We start from the raw sequence: 17,298 nt of genomic DNA, 5'->3' as shown, positions 1-17,298 counted from the left end.
CCGTAGACAGAGAGCAGGCTGACAGCTTGGTGTGGTGGAGGGTGGGGGGCAGTGGGGGGGCGTGGAGGAAAAAGAAGAAAGGACTCATGGACATATGGACAATAACAGCGTGGAGATTGCAGGGGGTGGAAGGGGACTAAATGGTAATGGGAAAAATACTATAAAATAATTTTTTAAAAATACTCTAGGTGTCATTTAGTTTCTAAAATGATGACTGCCCAGGAAAAAAGGGAAGTCCCTATTCACAGATGTTTTCAGCATTCCAAGGGTAGGCAGACCGTGGTCACGTGTTTTCGCTTCGCCCTCTCTGTGACCTTTGACTGGTGCCCCTGGGGGTCATGGAGATGGTCCCGAACACAGGGTGCACTTGCAGGAACACAGTGTGGACATCCAGGAAGAGCTGGGTACAGAAACGACACTGTGAAGTCTCGGCCCGATCACCCTCTTCTTCCCTGATGCTCTTCCGAAACAGAAAACATGGAGACCAGCCCACTCTACCGAGGGAGCGCCCGCTAAACATCAGGGCATCTCCCCCGCCACTTCACAAAATGTGCCCTCGTCAGTTAAGATGGAGGTATCTGCTTTTCGGATTTAAATTTGGTCTCATCTGCTGGTGCCCCAAGAAGATCTGGGGAAGGAAGGGCAACAAAACCATAGCAAACTCATGGAATGTGTGTTAGTCTCAATTTGGAAGTTTCTGAAGTCTGTGAAGTGTGATGTCAGGCGTCAGAAGGATTTGGGGGTTGGGTGATGGGACCCCACTTCTTCTTTCCTTAGTAAACCGGGGCAGAATCAGGATGCACCCACTCAAGAGCAAGTCACGCTCGCTAAACAGCCCAGTAAGTAAGGGGAGCGAGGTCCTGGTGGACGGAGTGAGAAGAGGACGGATAAAATGTGGAGCTTGAGGGGAGAACGTGCGGTCAGCATTCCTGCACCTGTGGTTGGGTGGCGCTAGATTCCCATTTGGTGTAACTACTGACTGAGTCAGGGAGGAATGGATGACCGCTTCCATGTGGCGTTTGCATTCAGCTGAGCGTTCAATGCAGAAAGCCCATAATTAGGATGTTTGGAAACATGGGGTTCTGAACATTTTTCTCTCTCACTTGTGAAGTGCACGGGGCAGAGTGGATGCCAGGCAGCTCCATTAGGTGGAAGAGGACACAGGGAATATCTGTATTTTTCTCTCATGCCAGCTAATCAAAAATGCTCCTGTTTTCCTCTCAGACACCAACTTCCATCTCCATGATCTGTCTTGAGACCAAATAGGAAAATGAAATGAGTCCCCCCACCCACCGCCCAGTTCAAAAATCCTTTTTGTTGCACCGTGAAGAAATAAATGTCTACGGAGGGAAAGTAAAGAGGGGTTCAGAGGAGGATCTAATTGCCCACCTCAATCATTCCCACACAAAACACCAGGCTAAGGGGTGGGCAGGCGGAGGGCAGCAGTGTTTGGGTAAGAATTTGAAATAAAGAGAAAGAGAAAAAAATGGTTCCAGCAAGAGTTCTGCAGAAAAATGGAGACAGCTGCTGCCTTCCCTCCAGCCTGCTATCTCTTTCAGCCAGGCCCACGGAGAATCCAGCTCTTGGCTTAATTAATCCTTTGCTGTTTTTGATGGGGGAGGAAAATGGGGCTCAGCTGATGCTCCCAAAGAGAACTGGGGCGCATTTCAATCCAGGGAGAGAACCGCTCTCCCAAGAAGCCAGGCTGTGAGGTTTTTTGAGGGCTTCCTCTTCACTAGTCTCCAACTTCATTTTAAGGCAAGTGAGCTCAGAGTCCTGTTTTCAATCCATTTATCAACCTAAAATTATCAGGAGGTGATAAGCAAGCAAAGCATTTATTTGGGATTGAAGAACTGCAATTTGAGGTACACCAGTTTGGGTAACTTAATGATCTCCTGGCTCCATTTTAAAACCCTTGACATAAGTGACTCCATTTTATTTCACCTTTTACACAGTCCAACCTCTAAGCACTCATGTAAATTCAGGCTGAGATTAACGGAACTGTTTTAAAGTTATGTCCTGGTCTCTCTTTCAAATTTCCAAGCCCTTATTCAAATCGTTTATGAAAATCTCTTCCGTTTAGGAGGCCTTCCTTGATTAATTAAAATTTCCACATTACCTGAACTCCTCCGGGCCAATGCAAATTGAGACTAGGGAAGAATCCTGGGATGGCATTCAGCTGAATCCCGGGCAGTTGAAAACACAGGGTGAGAACCGAGGGAGCCAGAGGTCACTTTCTACGGGCCGTGGAATCAGACTCGAGTACAATTTAAAGGCTGTGGTTAGGGCTCAGGTCTGGGACTATGAGCCTAAAACTGCATGGTTAAATCAGGAGCCCAGGTTTAATTTCATTTCAGAGGACCAGGTCAGGACATTGAGCTTGAAAGCGGTGAAGTCCCAGGGCCACCGGAGCTGGCTGCTGGCACCCTGTTGTGCTGGGAGAGAGCCGGAGCCTGTAAGGACACTTCAACTGCTATGCGTCATGAAGAATGAACGAACGCATTTTATGTTTTCTACGTAACACTAATAAAAGCAGGGCTTCTGTTTTCTTTTCTCCTCCCCCATTTGTTTCTATTTTTCAATTATAGTTGACATCCAATATTATTTTATATTAGCTTCAGGTATACAGCAGAGTGGTTAGACTTTTATATAACTCACAATGTGATCTCCCCAGTATTTCCAGTGCCCACATGGCACCACACACAGTTATCACAGTATGATTGACTGTGTTTCCTGTGCTGTACTTTACATCCCTGTGACTGGTTTATAACTAGAGACTTGGTCTTCTCAATCCCTTTACCTCTTCGCCCAGCCCCCACCCCCTCCCTCCTTTTGTTCTCTGTGTCTATGAGCCTGTTTTGTGTGTGATTTGTTTTGTTCTTTAGATCACACATATAGGTGAAGTCACATGGTATTTGTCTGTCTCTGCATGCCTTATTTTACTCAGTGTAACACCCTCTAGGTCCATCCATGTTATTGGACATAGTAAGATTTTGTTCTTCTTTATGGCCGAGTAATATTCCAGAGGGTATGTACGTACCACATCTTTATCTGATCGTCCACTGTTGGGCACTTACATTGCTTCTGTGTCTTGGAGGATACGCAGCACGGAAGTGAGACAAGTAAGATTGAGTAGACAAGAGAAACTGACCTTCGATACAATCATTACATGGATACAAGGATTTAGGAATCTGAAAAAAATGGGAAAAATTATTCCAATAAGTCTTATTCCCCGAGTATCACTCAAATTGTACACGTGACCAAGACGGTTTAGTGAGGAATGCAGCTCCGTGAGTGCAATGGGAACCGGTGCTTCGCCGGTAGCCTCCTGATGTGGTGTGTGTGGCCACGTGACTATAGGTTGGGTTGTCACCTAAGGGCGTGGTCAGAAAGGGCACCCAGTTAGGGAATCCCAATGGAGCTTCAATTTTCTTAAATAGATTGGAATTTTATTACAATTGCAGGAATTATTTCTTCATTTCTGTCCTTAATTTTAGTGGATTCCATTTCATTATTTGAATTGCATTTTGATGGACAGGGAACCTGCTCACAGCAGGCAGTTAGACTGAGTGAAGCGGGAATGACTGGCGGGTACAGAAAGTCCCCAGAGCGCAGCCCCGGTACCTAGCAACAGGTGACACTGCCTGTGTCCTAATGACACCCAAGTCTCCGATGAGGAGCAGAGCACCCGACACACCAGGCACTCATAAGAGAGAGTTTTCAGCTCCCGAGTAACTGTGAGGCCCCTGTAATAGACCCGGCCGCTGCGAAGGGCAGGATTGGCTGTGAGCCGAGTAGAGTTTCTCGTGCAGTCGGAGCTCTGTCCCACCCAGGCAACCCAGCAACGTCCTCTGCTGTTGTTGTTCAAACTTCCGAGACGTGGGGACTATTATCAACCCTCAGCAATATCCCTCCAACCTGTAACAGGACCCCTTCTTTTCTCCTAGAGTCAGAAATCCCCACGGAGAGACCTTCTTGGGGAGAAGGAGGCAGAGAAAAACGTAACTATTCATTGGGTACCTGAATTCTACTTGGCCTTTCAAATCATTCATTCGCCTTTTCTTTTGTCCTTGTCCCGTGGGGACTACCACTGGTGACTGTCGTGCTGAGAGCAACTCCTGACACATTCCTGGGAGAGCACACGAACAGGGAACAGTGATGTTAGTTCTTGGACGTAAACTTGGCTGCCAGAGCTCATGACCTGCTGCTAAGGGGAGAAGCGGAGGGGCTGAGTCCAAGGGGACGAGCACAAGAATTCCAAGGTCCCCTCCCCGTTGCTACCTCAAGGACTCTTAGATTCCCTAAGGTCACTTCAAGAGTCCTTAGACAGAATCCTTCAAGGTTTGGGTGGACCCGCCAGGGTAGAGCAGTCAACTGGTCTACCAAGGTATGGTAGTGTCCCGAGATAGAGAGACAGCAGCCTCTTTGGTGCCTCACCGAGATGAAGCTCACCGGGCTGCAGATCACTCGGGGTCGCCGGTGGTTCTGCTCGTCTCCTAAAGAGCAGGCCGAACGCCTCACTTTAGTTCCTCGCTCCACTGCCATGGCATCTGACGCTGCGTAGGCAGCAGAGCTCCTGGCGGCTTCCTGACGGACTCGTCAGGCCGATGGGGTCGCTGATGCTCTGTCAGCATCTCTGGCACGTGCTGCCGGACCACCTTGTCCTCCCCGGAGGTGCGGCGCCTCCCCTTTGCACGGCCCCACGTTGTGTCTGCTGCAGCGTCTGAATCCTCTGCCTAATCTCTCGGTGTGGGGAGGGGGAGGCGGGTTGGGCTGGGGTGTAGGAAACATCGCAAAGGCAAAGGAGTTAGCAGGTGGCCAGTCCTGGATGACAATTTTCAGGACTTTTTACCATTTCTCTCCTTTTGAGATGAAGGAGATTTCCTGATGGGTATGAGCATATTCTGATACTAACATACAAATATTTGGTACGTTATGGTATGAGACGGGTTTCAGGGACTAGGATGTGAATGTCTTTGGGGGTCATCCTTTCTGCTAACCACAGATACTATTGCTTCTGGGGTTGAATGCTAAGGTATTTGGGTAGATGAGAAATGTGACTTCATGCATTCCCAAAGGATGGGATGGAGATGGTTAGTAAACCACTCAGTCATTGCAGCCGGCTCCCCTCCATACTGCTCCTCACCCGTGGTTCCTTCATTTTAGCTACTGACCGTGGTTGGACATCATATTCATGATATGCCCATTTGCTTATTCTTCTCTTTTTCCTTAGTGATGGACAGGAGTTGGGCGCTTATACCTGTACTGTGCAGCTGTCTGCATGTGAACACACAAACCCCACAAAGCCACCAGTACAGGGGCAAAAGTTAGCTCCCTTCTGAAGAACTCAACCAGCTAGCACTGCGGTAGCTGAGTGGTCCTCCAGTCTTGGAGACAGCCTAGTTAAGGAACAGTGGCCTTCCACCCCAGGACCTCCCAGAGGACCCTGGCACCTTAGGTTTGAGTTTCTGGAATTTCCCAACTATAACGTACTACCGTGAGCCTTCCATTCCTGGAGTAGCTAACCCTGGTCCACCTCCACCCCTTTATTCCACAGCTCCGGGAAGAGTGGAAGCCAGCTGAAATCTCGGTTGATTGTCAGTACGACAAAGTTGAAAGCTGTAGTTGCATTGATCAACATGCACATAGACATGGATACGAGAATGTTCTGTATGTGCACACGGCAATTATGCATTTCAATAAGACTGGATGATCCATAAAAATTAGCAGAGAATAGTACACATGAATCTTTAATCTTCTAAAGATGTTTAATGTCTTCCCTTAAGGGAAAACTGCTTTTGCTTTTGCTAAATAGTCTTAAACTCCCCTTTTACTTAAGGTTCCACGGAATTGATGCAATTTATACTTTGCAAGATATTTATTATTTACACTGCATGGAGGCCTTATGGTGGTACCATATATTTTAATTGATGATATGGAGTTAATCACTTTTTTGTTTCAACAACCGAACTAGTAATTCCTCAGGTGATTCCTCATCCATAACTATAGTTTTAAGCTGTTCAACTGAAATAAAATTATTCTATAAAATTAGTTTCCAAAAGACTAAATATTAATTTTGCATGTTCTCCAACCACTGGATTTCCCTGGCGTGTTTATATTACAGAACAGCGTGAAACAGACCACCACACAGTCCTGTGCCTTTTCCATTATTCAAGTAGCAGCCTGGGTACTTTGTCACTTTGAGATAAATTGCTTGGAGCTATTACTGTTTGTGGTTAGAGAAAAGAGTCCCGTGGAAAGTCACCTCACGGGGTGATCTGATTATGGATTCCTAAGGGGTCAGGTCACGGCCAGCACATAACTTTTTAGTTGAAGGTTTATCTTTGCCTGAAGCCAGCCCTGTCCATGGTTCTGGTTCTGTGCATTTAGGTGAACACACCTTTGAAATAAACCTCACCTGCCCTCCAGAGAGAGCATAATCTTGTTAACTGTCCAGTGCCAGCCTTGCTTTTCCCCACGCTGTGGAATCTTCCTTAGTTCCCTCCTGAATTTCAAATGCATAAGAAGCAGCTGCAAAATTGTCGTTCTTGGGAGCATTTGAGATCTTACTTCCTGGCATGGGTTGTCAGTTTGGCTCAGATGAACTCTTATAAAAACTCCCTACAGGTCTGGAAGTTTCTTGGGTTGACAGGTTTTCTATTTATGAAGCTGAAATGTGTTTGTGTGTTTTTAGAGTGTTAATTTGGGCAGATACATGAGAAGAAAATGGCAATGATAACCGGCTCTTATAACACACTTCAGAAACATGCAAGATGAATTGAGAAATAAGCTCACAGCGTGCACTGATAGGGCCATTGAGGACTAAGAGGCAGGGCCAGACGATGGTCGAGGGCAGGGCTGGATTCGCCTCAGATTGTTCCGAGTGCTCTGTGGTTTGTGCATTGGTGGCAGGAAAGAGAAGCACAAAAATAGCATAGACACAGCAACGCCTCGTTTTGTCTGGGGGAGTTAAGGAAGCTGAAGGAAGAGGGATTTGAAACCTCCTGGGGTCTTTGTGCTCTTTTCAGATAGGGAGTGTGCTATGGATGGACCAGCCAGCCCGGGGAAGGGGCAGGGGGCGTTCTTCTCATCTAGATCCTAAACCGCTACCGCAGGGTAAAGCCCCATACTGGACTTTTTAGAGATGCAAACAGGCGTTGAGAGTCTCATTCTGCTCCAATGAGGCAGCTGATAAGCTTTTTCCTGGTTTTGCGGGCCGATTCCTCAAATATGGGTACTCACGACAGAAAAACGTTCGTAGAATAGCTCGTCGAATCTGAAGTTTTCTGATTTGGCAGGAGGAATTGTTCGGATGGTTTGATGACCGCACTTTTACCCCCCTTGGTGATAAGCCACAGGCTCAAGTGTCGGCTGAACCTGGCTTCCAATCCAAGGGGTGCCATTCACCAGCTCAGTTACCTTGAACATGTTGCTTAAGTTGTCTGGGTCCTAAAATTTATATTTGTGCAATAAGGAGAATATTATTTCATACCACGTAGGATTCCTATCAAGTTTAAACAACATAGTGCTTGGGACTGAGTAGGCACTCAGGTGTTTGCTGTTATTATGATTATAAGCAGCTTTGGAGAGGGATAAATGAGCACATTTGCGCAGATCCTTGTTGCTGGGCTGAGTTTCTCTCAGCTGCTGTCTAATTGCACGGCCTTGGTGCCCGGCACAAAAACGAGAGACTGTCTCTGGGGGGTTGGGATCAATTATGTGTTAACAAGATCAGCGTGTATTTGGAATTTTAACCTTTCTGCTATTAATGAGTCTAGAAAAGATGGTAATACAATTTGAGAATTTTCTTCTCTTAAAACTGGTGGTGGGTTGCATATAAATGTACATTAAGTAGGCCATCAGCATCTTCCACGTTTACTACGAAATGCTTGCATGGTGGAGAGAGACAGTTTAAATGCACAGGCATGCGGTAGGGTAATGATGTGGTGCATCTACTCTGATAATTACTACCTCCTCTCCCCTAGCCCCCCTGCATAGATGCGCTGTCTTTTACAACTTCACAAACAGGAGATTACAAATTTTGATGGTCCATCGTGATTTTACCTTAATTTTAGAGTCATGTATTTCAGGTGTTTGCTTTTAGTGACTTATGTCCTGAAAGAGCCTCATGACTCCCTGGTCCTTTAAGAATTCAAATTGTATATATGGTGTTGGTACCAAAGGCATTTCTTTTTTAATTCTCATGGTAGAGATGGTTAAACCTTTACTACTGTGGGTGAAACAACAGCTAATTGTGTTATTGTGCAAAAAAATCCTTTTTCCAACTTTTAAAATTTTAACAGGAATTAAGCTGTTCTCAGCAGTGTGTGTGGCTTGGTGGGTAATGCATCTGCCAGTGGTTACTTAGGCCTAAGTGCTTAAATCGACTGGCTGTGCCTCAGGAGAGCGTTTGGACTGTGTTAACATTTTATGAAAAATCACATCAACAATGAATCGGCTTCCGTCTGAACGTGGCAGTCATCCAGTTCAACCGCAGCCAAAGACACAGTCCCGGCCTCGCGTGCGCCGGTGTGGCGTGGCGTCTCCGTGACACCGATTCTTTTCTCTTCTCCTGATGTGCTTCACCTCCAGTGACGTGTTTGAAACCTTTGACGCGGAGGCACGATAATCCACTGAAGCAATGAACGAAACAGGGTATGCCAGTTTGTGCCAAACCCATCTCTGAAGTTCCAGAAAGAGACAAGGGGACTTCCTCGGAACATTCTTGGGCTCAGAAGGGACAGAAAACTTCCCTTAAGAGGTTGTTCTTTAAAATGGTCAGGAACAAAAATAGAGTAAAAAAATGAAACTGTCAGGAACAAATCAACAACAACAGTTACCCGCCGGCTCTCGCTTCCCCAAGCGCCAGTTCTCCAGGTCCGTTCAGGGGAACCGAAATACAGCAGTGGCCTCTGTATTTCCTCTGAGACATTTTGGATTTAAGGTCACACCTTTTGCCCTGTGTCATCACATTGTCAGTGACACCCTGAGGCATTTTCTGGCTTCTGCTGATGTGACCCTCACACGGCTCTATAAGGACTGTCACTGGTCATGTTCATTTCTTTGGACTTTAATTATATGCATATATACTTTGCTGGGAAATGAGTAGCGCAGGACGGCGTGTTAACGTATTTCGTTATGAATCCTGACTCTCATGTTACTTCATACTCAGCATATCTAAGAGCTGAGAATGTGCAATTGCTGGGTTTTGTGTGTGGGTATCACAATAGCGTGTTAGCTCAGGAAAAAGGCACAATTAAAGCACTTTTCTTCTTTTCTTACTTTTAAAAATGTTATTTCTTTATTTTTAGGGGGAAGGGAAAGGAAGGAGAGAAGGAGAGAAACATCGATGTTGTATGGTTGCCTCTCCCACCCCCTGTCCTGGGAACCTGGCCTGCAACCCAGGCCTGTGCCCTGACAGGGAATCGAACCTGCGACCCTTTGGTTCACAGGCCTGTGCTCAATCCACTGAGTCACACCAGCCAGGGCAAGACATTGTGTTTCATTGCAGAGAATGAGCAAATTCATTTTTCTCCTTTGCAGCCAATTGGTTGGTGGGTAGGGAAATTATGTGACCGATCGCTTTAGAAAAACCTGCCAGGCTCAGAAACTGCCTTTTTCTCCGCCCCTGCTGTCCCCCCAGGGGCTGACCAGGCCCTGTCTCCTGTGGCCCCAGGGCCTCCACGCCTGAAACCATTTCCTGCCTCTCCCAGGAAGGGCGATACAGAGGAGAGACAGGAAACAATGTCGGAGAGGGCAAGAGGTTTGCAGCTGGAAAAGTTTCCATTCCTGCAGTTTTCTCAGGGTTCACATGAGGGTCACGCAGGAAAAACATTTCCTCTACCTCCTAATTTTGGTACCAGGGGACTGCAAATTAAATTAACAAAGACAGATTAATGGGGAAAAAACAGTTTGTATTGATTTTTAGATGCGCAGGAGTTCACAGAAAAGAAGTGAAACTCAAATAAATGGTCCGACTTGGGGGCGTGTAGATGCCTTTTAACAAAAGAAAGGGGTTTTGGCTTCCAGGGATGATACATTTTGGGCAAGTGACTTGGAAATATGTGGGGAGCTAATGGAAAGGAAGGGGCATTGTAGCAGGGTGTGTTGGTGCACCCACCCCCCTCCCGGTGTCGGTTCGGTGCTGCTCTTCTCTCCCTGGAATTGGGGGGGTGGGAGGAGGGGGTCTGGGTAGGGAGGTGCCTCCCTCAAAAGGAGATTTGCACCCTGCTTCAGGCAGACAAAGGGTGGGCAGAGAAGTCTCACTGCATCTTTGATTCTCAGTTGCCTTCAGCTCAAAGTAATCCTTGTGCCAAAGTGGCCTATTTTGGGGTGGCATGTTCTGACTCCTTGCATGAGGACAGTTGTAGGTGACCCTTCAATAAATGCCAAATGTCATGTCATTAGACCCTTACGTCACCTGTCCCATGGGCGACCTTTTCCTACATCTTTCCACGCCCGGCCTAGATCGTTTGGGTAAGGTCTTTGTTGCTCCCTTTTTACCCCCTGATTTCCCAGATGCTGAATTCCAGTCTTCCTTTCCTACTTGTCTCCATTAGTGAACTTGACTTCCTCTTCCTTAGCTGGCTTTGCTGAGCTTGATGGGTGGTCTCCGACCAGTCCCGGCCAACTGGACTCCCAGGCCTGACCCTGCCCCGGGCCCACGTCCCCACCTGTCACTCATTGAAGATCCAAGGTCAAGGTCGAGAGATGCACCTTGTCAAAGCATGATCACCCATGGTGATGTTGTCACCTGTTGTGAACTCCCCAGTGAGAGCAGATGAACCACAAAGAAATCTCTCTTGTATTTTATTTTTCCTTGACATACTTTTGAAAATTGTGGCAGGTAACGTGTCATCAGAGTTTGTCACCGGCTATCCATTCTTTTCATCAACCAGCTTTCCATGGTGAAATCGAGCCTGAGGCTCTCTTACTTCTCCGTAGTTGGTTCTGATGCAGCGCTCGCCAATCCTCTCCTGACTTGTCTCACTCTGCACAGCATCTCCAGCCCCAGCCCCTCCCCGGACCAGCTCTTGTCCGCACGCTGCCTTCCATGTTTAGCTTCGTCCATCTCCCTCCATTCCAAGCCGCCACACTCAGCTTCCTGGACCACTGATACCTTCTGCTGTTCTCCTCGTGTCTGGGAGATAAAACAGAAGGTATGAGTTTGGTAGTTAAACTATTCCAGAGCCTCATCCCTTCCCCTTCCTAGCCCCATCCGTATCCTGGATTATGCTTTCAAAGGAATCCCTGCACAAGGACATATCGGGCTCCCCTAACTGCAGTCCCGGAAAACTCGACACGGCTCCAGGCCTTTGCGTCTCGGGACATTCCTGTCGTCTGATTTCCATTCTTCCGTGAAACCTTCAATGAAGCGTTTTCCAACCACACCTTCTGGCTGCGACACCCACTCCATACCCCTTATCTCACACACTTGGCAAGAGCACACGCTGTCATTCAGAAGTGTCGCAGCTTGGAAGAGAATACAGTCACTCTAATGATCGATTGTCCCTGTTCTGTCCCAACCCAGAGACCATCCCCCTCTCTGAAACCCGCTGGGACTTTTCTATCTAAAGCACACAGAAACTGCCACCCTACACTCCCTGTAATTTATAATCAATCTACTTCCAGACAAGGAGGAGACTACAAAGAGCAGGTTTTCGCAGGTGGCCCATGGTCTCAGACAGCAGTAGGAGGGCTTCGGGTTCAACGTCAGCCCTAGTTTGTGCGGATCCGCTGCCAGGTGACCGGTCAGCCTGGTGTGCCCAGGACTGTGCAGCCTTAGGACTAGACCCCCACTTTCCAGCAAGCCCCTGGGTCCCTGGGAATGCGGGTGGTTGATCATCCTACCCTTATGTCATCCAGAGCTCACCCCCTTGAATACACAGCACACACCCCTATGGGGTCTCCCCAGCTGGGTTATAACTCTGTCCTCATTGTCAGAGTTCTCGGCCTTCCCCCTGGAACCCTCCAGGCCTGGCACCGTGCCCTGCCGGGCAGACCCTCCACCTTCTCTCCACACTTGTTCCCGAGTGTGTTTGGCTTTTACGGCTTGATTGTAAATAATCGTCTTTCAGAAAGAAATTGCATCCTTTTGACTTTGAGTCCCCTGTTCTGCCTAGCCCTGGACTTGGCTCTCGGGCCGTCAGTAAGGGCTTGGTTGCTGAGTGGAAGGCTTGGTGGTGGCTGCTTCCCACAGTGAGGGTCCTAATGAAGGCGGGTCCAGCCCTGCTCCGGTGCTGTGAACAGTCCTCCCCATGTTCACACAGAGCCCTTCCACACAAACGGGGCACTGCCCTGAGTCTTGCTACCAAGGACATCCGTGGACCTTTGAACATGACCTTCTCCAGGTGCCCCTGTGTAGGTGCCAACACCGATTCTTTCTTTTCTCCTGGGCCTCCCGGTGTTCAACTCAGGAGCAACCCCTTGTTAGGGCTCCTTCCAACCTGAACAAAGCGGGGAGTGTAAAGGGAGAGTGAAGGGGGGCTTAATTTGTGTCCTATTTTGTTGGTAAACCATCACATCCGTCATCTAAAAGCAACCCTTCGATGGCACTTGTGTGTCGTGCCCTTTGAGTGTAGAGACCACTTCAGGATGAATCCTGTCCTTTGACCTGGTGCCTATCAGCTCAGTCACCGTCTCCCCCCGCATGTCAAATCTGGGGACAGACGCAGGTTCTTCCCTCCCCCTTCCCCCCTTCTCTTCTCCTCTTTTTTGTTTTCCTTTCCTTATCCTCACCCGAGGCCATGTTTATTGACTTTTTAGAGAGAAAGGAAGGAGGACAGAGAGGGAAAGAGACATCGGTGTGAGAGAGAAACACCAGTGAGTTGCTTCCTGTGTGCACTCTGACCGGGACTGAGCCCACAACCTGAGTATGTGTCCTGATCGGGAATCGAACCTGTAACCTTTTGATGCACAGGATGGTGCCCAACAACTGAGCCACCCTTCCAGGGCCCTGTCCTTCGTAAAGCTTTGGGCTGAGATTTCAGGGAGCTTGTCAGTCGCATTCTGGATTTGCAATACACGCCTCCAGCGTTAAGTCCCCATGGTTTGCTCAGCCCGTTGCAGCTCCTGGTGGAATCCGTCTTATTTCAGTGGGAGGTGAGGGTGGTGCAGGGTGAGAGGGTTGGCTGGGGGGGGGGGGGACAAATGTGCCAACATTTGAAGTGCCACCCCCTTCTTGGGAATTTTTCTTTTCAAATGTGATTGCTGTGTGCACCATGGTTTCAGATTGACAAAAACCAATCCATCTCCACCTCTCCCAGATTGCTGGTTTTAGGGCTTTCCGAGGGGCACAGCCATTTCAGTTAAAGAACTTACGTGTTTCCTAAGCTCATTTAAACAGCACTGCTGAATGAGGGTGCCGTCAGCAGTTGTCCCCGGTACAAACTCGGCATGCAAATCGAAACGGTCCTCTCGTGCTCTCCCAATGCAGCGCACAAAGCCATTAACTTTCTGCCGTCCTTGTGTCCCTGCACCGGTCCTGCTCATGTTTTTATTAGGCACTTTCACGTGTGGGTTGAAATCAATGGAGGGCAAGCTATTAAAAATTATTGGTCGGTGGTGGCTCCTCACTAAATCCTGGAGCCACCTGGTCAATCTGCCCAGACCTCTCGGTGTTAGGCCAGGCAAATAGACATTATATGCTAGATAGAAAAAAACCCCACCATTGTGTGGTTTGGGGTTTCTTCTGGCTGCTGGTGTCACTGTTACCATTCTTTTGTTTTTCGCCGTGATTGGCAGGAGGAGACAGGTGGGCAGTGCTGACTGTCGGAAGGGTTGGTTTTGCAGTGCATTCCACCGGGAGTTGGATATCAGACCAGCCGGGATGGACAGAATGGCTGCAGGAACAGGCGGGTGGGCACTGCTGACTCCGGGTTAAACGCCCAGGAGTGTGACCAGCCATGCCGGGCGCTGTGGGCTCCGTGCCTGGTGGTGTAGGAGATGGGAGACATATTGCAAGTGTGAACTGTTTGAGGAAGGTTGTAACTGAGAAGGTAAGGGCAGAACGTTGTGTTCTCAGGTACGTGAAGAAAAAAGTACAGGGTGAGTATTGTTTTGTGGGTATGTCCGTGAAGCTAGAATATTTAGCAGGAAGGACCAGTTCTAAGACAGGGATGGGACCCTGAGGAAGACTGGGGCGAGAACCCAGACGTCAGAAGAATTTGGCTTTGAACCAAAATCCCTGCACACGTCATTTCTGTGTTTTGCTAAGTTTCAGCACACAAGGCTGTGTGTCCAATTGTAGTCCTAATGAACAAAAGCAATAAATTACGACAGCACACTTTTCTGATTGTGAGACGTCAAGAATGAAGGGACATCATTTGGGTCCTGTTAACCTAAAAGTGAAAGGCCTTTCAGAGTGAGAGGCAATACGCATTAGCTGAGTTCAGTAAGGTTAGCGGTGTGGGGCTCACTGATTCAGGCAGATGCCCAGGTAGTGCTCCAATGAGGAGACAAAGGCGATGAATATTTATGATGAGGGGAGGGGGGACAGTGACGTCCACAGAAGGAAGGCATTTCTACTGGTGTAGGTGGTGTAACAAAACAGCGCTCATTCTAATTTACGACACGGTGCCATCTGTCCCGGAGTCCCAGTAACTGCGTCCTGTCGTCCTGTAACAGTTCCATGGGACACAGCGTTGCTTTTGTCATTTTTAACGTCCGGGAGGTCTGAAGGTTGCAATGGGTAACAACACAGTTTGACGGGGAGGCAGCTGCAGCCCCACTTAATTATGTACGTTGTTGTTCCCAGACTGCGGCCCGCCACTCTTGTCTCCACCCCAGCAAGTGCCCAGCCTTTGCTAACCTGATCTGTGATGCAGAACCAAAAACCACATTTTGGGGTGGGCACAACAAACAGGACTTTTCCCTAAAGATACTCATCCCTGTCTGGGTGTGCCTTAGGTGACGTATGTAAGTGCTGCCTGACGCCCATGGCCAGGGTGCCTGCTTGCACACGTAGCTGGGGTGTGCAGCAGGGTGGGCGGCACTTCCCAGGGACGTGCAAGAGAGTTGTCTTTCAAAACACCGAGCCTCCCCTTCATGGGCCCTTCAGGGTTTTGTGGTACCCAGCTTAGCTCAGCTGTCTCTTTATCTCCTAAGAAAACCTGGGGAAATCGAACATCAATTCACTCTTACCAATTTATTCCTCTGAGCAGATGCGGTCTTCAAGCAAGGGGGTGCAGGTACCTGGGAACCGTTTGCGAGGACGGTGTGGTGGGGAGGGGAGGGCCATGTGAGGGGGGTTAGCAGAGGGGAACGTGCGTTTTCTTTGAAATGTCTGCCACGTGTGGCTGGCTTGGGAGGTGCCTATGGGCTGAATGGTTTCCTCTCAAAATTTGTATGTTGACGTCTAGCCCTTAATATGAAACATTTGGAGGGGTTTTTTAAAAGGAAGTAATGAAGTTTAAATAAGGTAATGGGGTTGGAAGCTAATCCAATAGGGTTGATAGCCTTATAGGAAGAAACCTTTCTCTGGTAGCTCAGCTGGTTAGAGCATCATCCTGACACACCAAGGCTGCAGGTTCGATCCTTCATCTGGGATGTCCAGCTTCCAGAGGAATGAGAAATAAATGTCTGCGGTCTGAGCCCAAGGCTGATGGCACTTTGTCACAGCAGCACAAACAGACCAGCGCAGAGATCAGACCTGTGTCACTCTCTCCTCGCAGATGGAAAGCTCGGCTTTGTGGCATTATCAGAAGGGTGTCCCTCCACCGCCAAAGATTAAATTATCTGGGGTTCAGTGGCCCTGGCTTCTTCCAAGTCTGGCTGCCAGACGGAGCCCATGTTATCCAAGTCCAGGCAGCTTCGGCTACCCCGCCACAATGAAGCAGCCACCTTGCCCACCGCCTCAATGGCAGGACGGGGGTCGGGGTCAGAGGTGCCGGGGTCGGTGGGGAAGAAGTACCCAGCGACTTGCAACTTTAAGGTCACGGCGAAGAAGGAAGGACTGGGAAGAAAAGGGGTTCATAAAAGTTGGGAGGAAAATCTGAACCTTGGGCACAGGTTTTCGGTGACCTGCACTACCAACCGTGCACTTGACTATGGAAATTGTCACCGCTGATTATGGTTGTTGAGGAATTTTAAACTCTAAGAAATAAAGTTGCTACACGTTTTATTTGATTGTATAAGAAGAATACTGAGAATCATCATTTATGTGGTTACGTGGGGCTTCTGCCTGTTTCACTGTGTGGCAAAATGAATCGTGTGCATCTTACCCAGTTGGTGGCGAATGGTTACCAGATGGGGACAGGACCGGTCCAGAGCACGTCTGCCTCAGGATGAGCAGTAGTGCGGGGGCTCTTGACTTTGCGCAGGGACGACCTCACAGCATGAGTGCGGGTGGTTTGGAGAGGACGCTTATTAAGTCTGGGACAGTGAGACAAGGGGGGTCTGAGGGGAGAAGAAGGGACAGGGAGAGCCCAGGCGGGGCTCTGGTCAGCTCACAGGGAAGCCAGAGGAAAGGGGGTGCTGGGGACAGGATCTGGGGGTGAGCCTGGGGTGGGCTGCCACTGCCTGCTGCTTCCCTGGTTGCGAGTCTTGTGGGGACCCTCAGTGTCTAGGAGAAGGCAGAAAGGGCACACCCAGAAAGGGACACGGCTGAGCCCTAGAGTGGGACACTCTCTTCTCAAAGGTTGTCTGTATTCTGTGGGTGACAGCCCAGGGGCGTGTCAGCGGGCCATGGATCTCTCTGGGAAACACCTGCTGACTGCTGGGAGCTCACCCCGGCGGCCGTGTCTGGGCCGATGCAGGCCACCGCAGGCCTTGAACCGGCGACTGCTGGGCTGCTTCATTTCCGCAGCCTCTTTAATTCAAAAGCAGTAAGGGAAGTGAGCTACAACACAGACTATAATTTTATTTTTAAAAGTTGTACATATGATTTTTGGTAAAATGCGTGTTACTTTGAAATGTAGTCATAGATGAGATATATATGTGATACGTGATATGTATTTTTATATGTATATACTTATATACATAACCATGGAGTAGATCTGTAACATTTTACATTTGTGAGATCTGATGGTGTGTATAGCCTACCTTCTCCGAGTGGGCATATTTATGAAACGTTGAGCTTTTCTGTCCTTTTTCACAAACTTACACTGCTGGCCACATTCAAGTTCCAAGTCTAAGTTCTGTTTAAGCTGTTCCGTTTCTGGCACTCCCTCTTCCAGCCCGCACCGCGTGTGTCTGCCAGCTGCTCTCACCACCCATATCTGAGTTCAAAGGCGTCTGCCCAGCAGGGCCAGCCTTGACCTCTGCTCCTGAAACACAAACCTCATCCTTGTAGAAGTCACC

The sequence above is a fragment of the Sturnira hondurensis genome, unplaced genomic scaffold, assembly GCF_014824575.4.
Source record: "Sturnira hondurensis isolate 20B ecotype Veracruz unplaced genomic scaffold, ASM1482457v3 Scaffold0009719, whole genome shotgun sequence".
Taxonomy (NCBI): Eukaryota; Metazoa; Chordata; class Mammalia; order Chiroptera; family Phyllostomidae; genus Sturnira; species Sturnira hondurensis.
Note: the sequence above shows the minus strand (reverse complement) of the source record.